Below are 8,454 nucleotides of genomic sequence, written 5' to 3' on the forward strand. Positions count from 1 at the left end.
GCGTCCAAGACTTTGTCATAGCTTGCCATTTGAGCCCCACTCTCCTGGGTGGAGGGAACTAAATCTCAGTCTGTTTAGAATTCCTTCTTTGCTGTGGGATTGCTTTCAAGTTCTGCATGTGGGGAGGATCAAGGGGTTGGAGAGGGAAACGTATCATCCACGGGGATTCTCTGCAAGTCCTGGAGGGCCGGCCACATGTGCTGCTGTGGCTCTATGGGCTCCTAGCCAAAGGTGAGGGCTACTTCTCACCATCGCTGTGTGCTGACTTCTGGGTGTGTGGGGATCAGGTGGGCTCTTCATGCTACACTCTGTGAGAAGCCACAGGAAAGCCAGTGAGCCTTTCCAAGGCTTTCCGAGGTCCTTCACCACGTCCCCCTTGCTCTGGGCGCCTGGGACCCGTTCTGTGGCTTCTCTCTGTGCTTCTATGTGGAGGGCCCTCCAGACCTTTCTCAGCCTAGAGTGCCCCACTGAGCCAGCCTCTCAGACTCTGCCCAGGAACGGGGGTATAAGGTAGGATGCAGCGGGAGGGAGGGACTCAAATCAGAGGGCCAAAAGGTGTCTCAGCAGGAAGGAACCAAAGCAGTGAAGGAATGTGGTTTTGCAGAACCCACAGTTCCAGCCCAGGAGATGTCTTGCCTGGTATAGCCCCTATGTGAGCCAGTTTGGGCCAGACTGGAGCTAGGACCTGTGCAGAAGCCTGCCCTGAATTATCCTGAAGTTCTCTTTAGCCCATTGTAATACTAAGCTCTCCTCCTATGGCCGTGTTTCCGCTAGGTTTTGCACATACGATGTATACATTAGCATGTCGACGTGCTGGGCAGGCATGGTTGAACCAAAGTGTTTAAGTCATAGAATGTGTGTAAGTTCCTTGATGCATAGGAAAGCTCCCTGCCCCCGCCCCCTAATACACTGAATAAAAGCTTACTGTACTAATCCCACAGGGAGATATGGTGCTTGGAGACCTATCTCCCTGTCTCCTTACTTGTAACAAGTAATAAAGCGTTCCTTGCTTCCAATGCTTCCTTGGGTTGTGTCCAATTTAATGTACCCCAAGTGGTGAGGCCCTTGGGTCTGGTTACAGTGGCACAGATCTGCCTACTTCCCCCACCTGGGGCTCGGCCAGGACCCCCTTTCTCAGGGACACGGCAACTTCACATTCCCTTTGCTTTCTGTCCAATCCTTCTTCCCCAGTCATGCTGCCCGGGGCAGGGGGTAGGGGCAGGCGGCGTAGGAAGCCCTACTTACCCCGTCCCATTCATCCTCACAAGGACCCCTTTTATAGCAGATGGTGAAACTGAGGTCCAGGGAAAATGAAGGGTATAGCAGAGCCAGGATTTAAACCCAGATGTGTCTGCAATATCCAGGCACTTCTCCAGGAATCACACCTGGGAATGTCAGTGCTCTGCTGGAGTTCTGGGGTCCCGAGAGGATGCGCGGGGAGGTTTGAGGCAATAAAGCCACCATCACATCCTTTCAAAGACACTCAAGTGTTCCCTCTGACTTCAGAGGCTTCAGAGCTGGTGTCCTCAGGCCCTCCTTCTAAGTGAACAGACAGCTCGTGCATTAATTCCATAAACGTTTGCCGAGTTTCTCCCATGTTCCAGGTGTGGCAGGAGGGGCTGGTGCTACAGCAGTGAACAGAAAAACCTGCCCTGGGGCGCCTGGGTGGCTCAGTCAGTTAAGCATCCACCTCTTCATCTCCGCTCAGGTCATGATCTCAGGTTTCCTGAGTTCCAGCCCCGCACCCGGCTCTGTGCTGAAGGCACAGAGCCTGCTTGGGATTCTGTCTCAGCCTCTCTCTCTGCCTCTCCCCTGTTGTGCGCTCTCTCTCTCTCTCTCTCTCTCTCTCTCAAAATAAATAAATAACCTTAAAAAAAAGCCCTGCCCTTGGGGATTAAACAGTTTTATAGATGGAAATAGACAAGACTCCCAGGCCAACAAATAAATGAGGGGACTATTTATAAATAAAATTCAGCCTAGTAAATGTGAAGATCCAGTTGACTTTATTAAATGATTGATGAATCAGGAGGCATCCCATCTAGCAAGTGGAGGGGAGCAAGGAAAGCATCATCTAAGCAAGGAATGTCCTCCTAAGGGGGGCGGAAAGGGGCCGCCAGTCTTGACCAGGAAATTCCACGTTGACCGGTTAAAGGTTACGTTCCTGGAGGGTCGAAACTGCAGTTAGGTTAGGCAGGTATTAAGTCTTGGTTTGCTCAGAAGGCTAAGTGATGCCATTTAGAGGCTATGGGTTGTTTTTTTGTTTTTTTTTGTTTTTTTTTTTTTTAATTTTTTTTCAACGTTTATTTATTTTTGGGACAGAGAGAGACAGAGCATGAACGGGGGAGGGGCAGAGAGAGAGGGAGACACAGAATCGGAAACAGGCTCCAGGCTCTGAGCCATCAGCCCAGAGCCCGACGCGGGGCTCGAACTCACGGACCGCGAGATCGTGACCTGGCTGAAGTCGGACGCTTAACCGACTGCGCCACCCAGGCGCCCCGGTTTTTTTTTTTTTTTTAAACAGGTCTCAATTTTGGATCGGTACAAGTCTGAAGGAAATTAATTAGGCTGTGTGATATTATGATATATCATAATCAGATACACACACACACACACACACACACACACACACACATATAACTTGGTCTTTGTCCTCAGTTCCTAGCACAGAGCTCTTAAGACCCTTATAATTTATTGAGTGACGCAGTGCTAGTCCCCCATCCGGTCTTGGTCCCCAGTTCCTAAAGAACTTCTAAGAGCCTTAGAATCTCTGCAGTGATAACAGGTTTTTTTTTTTTTTGTATGCTGATGAATGGCTGGAGGGAGGACCTGATTCTTCCACAATGGGGGCTGCTTACCTACAAGACCAAGGCCAGACTAGAGGGTTGGAAGTTTGAGCCCCACCCCCTGACCTCTCAGGAGAGGGAGGACTGGAGATGGCGTCCAATCACCAATAAATAGCTAATGATTTAATCAACGGTGCCTGTGTAACGGAACCTCCATAAAAACCTGAATAATGGGGTCTGGGGAGCTTCCAGGGGGGTGATCACGTCAAGGTGCCAGGAGGGGGGACAAGCCTGGAGAGGGCTTGGATTCTCCATGCACCTGCCGTACCTCACACTATGTATCTCTTCCATCTGGCCGTTACTGAGTTGTATCCTTTTATAAGAAACCAGGCATCTAGTAAGGAAGCTGTTTTTGGGGGGGGGGGTTGTGTGAGTCATTCTAGCAAATTCTCAAAACTGAGGAGGGGCCGTGGGAACTCCTGATTTATAGCCCGTCTGCCGGAAGTACAGGAGGCCCGGGACTTGCCCCTGGCGTCTGATGTGGGGAGTCTTGTGGGACGGAGACCTTGATCCATGGGGTCTGCGCCGACCGCGGGTGGTTAGCGTCAGAGCTGGGCTGAATTGTAGGACACCGGGATGGAGAATTGGTTGTTGGTGGGGAAAAAACTCCACACATCTTGGTGTCCAAAGTGTTTGGAGTGAAAAACAGAGGGTGACAGGTGGTTAGGGACAGCCTCCCGGAACAGTGACACGTGGGCTGAGACCAGCTGTGTGAAAAATCCAGGCACAGCATCCCGGGCTGGAGAGAACAGCAAGCCACAGGCTGGATGTGGCCAGAGGGTGGTGAGTAAGAAAAGGACGGAGGGCCAGGCAGGGGCTAGATCATAGGGGCCTTAGTACCTATCAGTTGCTGTCCCGGCAGGAAACAGGAGGCACGCCCAGGGGAACTTGATAAAGGGACTGGTTACAAGGGTCTGGGTGGGGTTGAAGGATATTAACACAAAGTGACAAGCTCCCTGGGATCGGGGCACCCTGGTGGCCACCCCTAGTCCTGAGGGGGCCATGGAGGAGCAGTTAAGGGAACCCAGGCGTTGTTGTACCTGTAGGAGGTCACCTGCAGCTTTCATCAAGAAGGGGGCCTGGTCACCGCCAACCTTTGGCCAAGCAGAGAGGAGGCTGGGGGGTAATGCCCCCACCTCTCTCTGCCCCTGCCCCCTGGTCTGCTGGCACCCCCTATTGACCGAATCCCCCAGAAGCCAGAGGGCAAAGGCTGATGTACTCCCTTCAGCTCTGCCTCTGGGGTACCAGACAGGTGTCAAAGATGGGGAGTTATCTGGTGGACAAACAGGAAATACCCAGCACAGCCGTGGAAGCGGTGGCAGCCAAGTGCGTATTATTCTGAGTTCATTGAGAAGCCACCAAGGGGTCTGAACTGGGCAATGGCCCAATTTGGAAGTCCGCCCGCCTCTCTGGCTGCTCTCTGGGGAGTGGGTACAGCGGGGAGGCGCAGGGCAGGGAGAGCAGTTTGGAGGCTGTTCTTGTTGTCCAGTGGGTGACAACAGTAGCTGGGACCAGGGAGGGGGCAGTGAGGGCAGACAGAAGAGCGGGGCTCAGGATTATACTCGACTTAAAGTGGACAGGGATTGCCGGTGGGTTGGCGGTGGGGAGGGGTGAGGCCACACGACGAGGGAGCCTGAGGCAGAGAATAACGGAGGACTTAGAGCTCAGAAAGCTCCGGTGACACCCTCTGGACTTGTCCCTTTTGCCCACCCTTACCACGTCGTGGGGAAAGGAGACCCGGATGACAGCCTTAGGACAACTCTATGTGGCAGGTGTTTTTAGAACAAGTGAAGAATTCACACGTCAGAGAGGTGAAGATATCTGCCCAAGATCACACAGCAAGCAGGTACAGACGGGGGTTTGGACGTGGGTCTGTCTGATTCGCTGAGTACCCTGTGCAGGAAGATTTGATGGGGGTCTCTTGCCTTACGTGTCAGCCACAAACCGGGGCTTGTGCTGCCCAGGGAGATCTGCCCTCGAGACAGGCTGCGAGTACATCACCAACTCGGCCACCTGTGGCATGCGGGAATTTGGGCAGAGAAGTGGCCCTGGCAGGAGTTATTGGGGTTTTTAAAACTATTATTATCATTACAGAATTGGGGAACGATGAGGAAAACTAACATCTCTAAAGCTCCTTTATTTATTCATTCATCCTTGAGTTAAAAAATCCCTTTCTGGATTCCAGGCTTCTTGCTGGACAGGTCACTTGGATTATCTCATATCCCCCAAATGAACAACCCAGCTGAGGTGAGCTTCGTGCTTCACCCCTGTTTTGCGGGCCTCAGAGAATGAAGGCTCAGAGAGGGCAGTGACACATCCACCTCTTCCCTAAAGCACTTCCCACGGAGTCTCAGGCCAGCTGGGTGTCAGACTGTAGGGTGCCGGCCGTGGTTAGAAGCGTGGTGCTGAAATCAGGGCACTTTGTTCAAATCCCGGCTCTCCTTTGATAGAGGCGTGACCTCAGTTTCCACATCTGTCAAATGGGTCAGTAACGGTATCTATCTGAAAGGCTGTTGCACGGATTGATGGAGACGAGGCATACAATTGAACAGAATAAGGGCTCAGGGCACCTTGACCATCACTGTGACCTCCGTTCCTGAAACCAGTGTCAATGCTTTGCGGGAGACTCTTCAGCCATCTCTGAGCTGCTTTAGCAGGTACCAGAGCTGTCACACCTGGTCGGGGGGACAGGTGCAGACGTTACACACATGTCAGAGTGCAACAGGTGCAGTGGCAAAGGGTTCAGATAAGAGCGGTGACAACAGGGTCCCCCGACGCCAGCCCTCTTTAGTGTATCACCTCATGTCATTTATTCCCCAGCACTTATTCGGGTCCAAAATCAGCTTGTGTGCGTTCCTCGGTTGACTTGTCACCTGCCTCCACCACTAAGCACCCTGTCCACCACTGTCCCCTCGCTGTCCAGCAAGCGCAGTGCTTGGCCTCAGCAGACACTCAGTAAATACTGACTGAATGCAGGAACGAGTTGTGGGGTGAAATGAAGCCCCACGTGTTAATGTCATGCCTCTGGGCACCAAGGAGGGAGAGAGGAGACAGGTGGGGAGGGGTCGGGTGGGCTCAGCCTCTGAGGCCCCCTGAACCTTGCACACAGCCTGGGTCATCAAGAACGCTGTCAGTGACTGCCCCCTGGGGCCTCTTCAGAGGCTGATTCCCAAAACTCCCCCACCAGCTCTGCAGCTATCTGAGGTCAGCTCCCAGGGTTCAAGGGAGAATTGCAGGTGTGGGGGTGGGATGAGGGTCTGGGCAGCCGACTATAGACAAGTGCCCTGGATAACCCTCTGGAGGCCTCAGTGTCTTTATCTGTAGGGTGGGAACGGTCACAGCATCTCCTGTCAGCAGCATGGCAGAGCCCTTTAGATAGTGAGCTCTCTGGATGGTCCTTCATGACTTAAAACCTGGGCTCTGACACTTCCTGGCTCTGTGCCCTTAACTCCTCTGGGCCTCAGTTTCCTATCTGCCAAGCGGGACGAATATCACCAACCTCAAGGCTTCTGGCCGATAAAACAAGCTCCAGGTACGAAAGGTGCCTGGCAAAGAGAAAGCCCTCGGTCAGTATTAGCCACGCCCCTTCAAGGGCCCCGGACCCAGCCCCCCCTCCCCCCCTGCAACTCCCGGACCTCGGCCACCGCCAGGCCTGGGTGCTGCTCCTCCATGGGACCCTCTCTAAGCGGCGCCTCCAGCCTCCACTTTCCAAGATCTACCAGTGGCCGCTGGGCTGCAGCAAAGAGCTTCCCTCAGTGCTTCAGACGTGCCTCTGAAAAACAGGGAAAAACCTTCTCTGGATTGTTGCCTGCGGCAGACAGTTTAAATTAACTTAAACCGTTTCCTGCTCCCACCCCCATCTCGTTATCCTTTTTCACGGAGGCGAGAAGAGAAAACCTTTGCAGGAGAAGCCACGGGAGACGCTTCTCTCTCTCTTGCCTCCAGCGGATGCCAGACCGGGAGATGCTAAAGTTTGCGGTCGGCGCACCTCGGCGGGAGCGCGGGCCGCGGCCCCCGGGGCCGGTTGCTAGGGAACGCGCGGGGCGGGGCGGGGCGGGGCGGCGGGGGGCGGGGGGCAGCGCGCGGGCCCGTGCGGCAGTGCCGCGCGCCGCCGCTAGGGTGCAGCAAGGCCCCGCGGATGCCCGGCGCCCGCTCCCGGTCGCGAATGCCGAGCACGTCCGGGCAAGGTGGCGGGAGGCACGAGCCGGCGGCGGCGCGGCGACCCGGGCGCGGCTCTGGCCTGCAGGGGCCGGAGGGCGCCGGCCTGAGACCCGTCTCTCCCGACCCTCGGCTCCCGCGGCCTGGTCCCCTGGGACCGGAGCTCGCCCAGGGCAGCGGCTCGCCGCCCTTTTGTCCGCGTTCATCTCTCCCGTAATTCATTAATTCGTGCTTTCTCTTTTCATCCCTTCAACCGCTCCCCACACTACTATTCCTCCCCTCCCTCCCGCCTTGATTCTCGTCTTCCCGTCTTCCCTTCCTCCTTCCCTCCTTCTACCCGCCCACCCACCACCCATCCATTTTTTCGGTCCATCCATCCATCCATCCATCCATCCATCCATCCATCATCGTTCCGTTCCTTTTCCTGCTTTCTATCCACCTATCCATCCATCTGTCCACATTCTTCCCTCCCTCCCTCTCCTCCTTGCTTCTGCATTCTGGAGTGGGACTAACTTCCGAGTCCACTGCCAGCCATAAGTCTCTGGGCAAGTTAACTCGTCTGCCTCCCGCTCCGGCATCTGGGCAGTTGAGGACACCGGGCCAGCCTCACTCTCGGGCCGCTGCCAGGATGTAGTGACCACCCACAGAAGAATCTTGCACAAAGCCTGGCGCCTAGGGAGCGCCCAGTGCCGGGAGCAGCATGCTGCTCTGTTGTTCACTCCTGCCACGTGTTAGACTCCCATAGGGGAGCTTTGAAAGCAATGCCGATTCCGGTGCTTCTCTAGAAATTCTGGTGGAGCCCAGACACTGTAGCTTCTGCAGACTCTGTAGGTGATTAGAATGAGCAGCCGAGTGGAGACCTGCCGAGGAGACTATTTGACTGATGCCAACCAGTGCCAGGGTCTGTGCCAGGGGAACTGGGGATGAGGTGGGGGAGTGGGGACCTCAGGGCCCTCCGCCTTCACCCGCCTCCCCTCCTCCTGTTCCCTGGTTCCTGGGAGTCCAGCCTGTCTGCAGCACTGCCCTCCCCTCAAGGAGCCAAGCGCATGCTTGCCCGTAGGCCTTTGCACACACAGTCCCCTCTGCCTAGAAAACACTACCTCCTGGGCAGATGCCCCTTCCCGGGGCAGCCTTCCCTGGCCACACTCTCCAGGCAGGCCACATCCCCTCCTTGCACCCCCGGATCTGCTATTGCAGTGGCCTGTTTTTCTTGTCTGTCCTCTCCTGTGTGTAGAAGCTTCCCCAGGGCAAGGCCTGGATTTGATTCTTCTGAGTGTGCCCAGCCTAGGCGCTGACGTGGGTTTAGTCACTGATGTGTCCGCTATGAGGACTTGGTTGTGATCAAACCAGCTGACACAGTTACCAGCAGATCCTACCGCTTGATCAACCCCCATTTCTCCAGGATCAGCCCGTCCGGCTGTCCAGTGGCCCTTCTGGGAGAGACTGCTTCCTG

At 55.2% G+C, this 8,454-nt stretch overlaps 1 long non-coding RNA gene across 1 annotated transcript; it reads right to left on the bottom strand.

Moving 5' to 3' along the window:
- Window positions 1–4,960: 4,960 nt before the first annotated feature.
- On the bottom strand, window positions 4,961–6,870 carry LOC109495053. Its single transcript, XR_002150236.3, has 4 exons — window positions 6,741–6,870; window positions 6,479–6,615; window positions 6,343–6,388; window positions 4,961–5,518 (listed from the first exon to the last, which is right to left on the bottom strand). It is a non-coding gene; the product is annotated as an uncharacterized LOC109495053 (long non-coding RNA).
- Between the last annotated feature and the right edge of the window lie 1,584 nt (window positions 6,871–8,454).

The sequence above is a fragment of the Felis catus genome, chromosome E3 (assembly GCF_018350175.1).
Source record: "Felis catus isolate Fca126 chromosome E3, F.catus_Fca126_mat1.0, whole genome shotgun sequence".
NCBI lineage: Eukaryota > Metazoa > Chordata > Mammalia > Carnivora > Felidae > Felis > Felis catus.